This window comes from Myotis brandtii, unplaced genomic scaffold (genome assembly GCF_000412655.1).
Source record: "Myotis brandtii unplaced genomic scaffold, ASM41265v1 scaffold929, whole genome shotgun sequence".
Lineage (NCBI taxonomy): Eukaryota > Metazoa > Chordata > Mammalia > Chiroptera > Vespertilionidae > Myotis > Myotis brandtii.
The window spans coordinates 1,052,281-1,052,714 of NW_005371832.1; the positions used below are offsets into that span (position 1 = coordinate 1,052,281).

The 434-nt window shown below is 73.0% G+C and overlaps 1 protein-coding gene across 1 annotated transcript in view; it reads left to right on the forward strand.

Annotated features, from left to right (window-relative positions):
• The first annotated feature begins 337 nt into the window (after nt 1-337).
• TFEB (transcription factor EB) overlaps nt 338-434 on the forward strand; it is a 46,309-nt gene continuing 46,212 nt past the window's right edge. Inside the window, exon 1 of the mRNA XM_014533010.1 lies at nt 338-352. The gene's annotated coding sequence lies outside the window, so the exon portion shown is untranslated. The remainder of the gene's footprint in view (nt 353-434) is intronic.

The following is a 434-nucleotide window of genomic DNA, read 5'->3' on the forward strand; positions in this document are numbered from 1 at the left end:
GTGCGGGCGGGGGGAGGGGGGCGGGGGGAGCACCCTCCCTCCCTCCCTTCCCGTCCCCCCTCCCGCTCGGTCTCTAGAAGCCGCCGCCCGGCTCGAGTCCCCTGGCATCCCGAGCGCAGTCTTTTTCTCCCCCTCGCATTATTCCGCGACCTCAGGGAGCCCCAACCCCGGCTCATCCTCAGCGCGCCCTCCTTCTGTCTGTTTTCCCGGGAGCTCCCAGCCATCTGCCCGGGCCCCGAGTACCGCCCCCGCCCTCCGCCTCGGTCCCGAATCCCGGAAAACACTCCCCTTCCCCGTCTTCCCGGTGTCCGCGCCCCCCGCCCTCCCTTATTCCGGACAGCTCCTCGGCCTGGTGAGTGCGCTCGCCTCCAGGAAGGGAGCGGGCCAGGGCCAGCTCGGTCCCGCCCCTCGGTCCCCCCCCCGCCCGGTGCTGG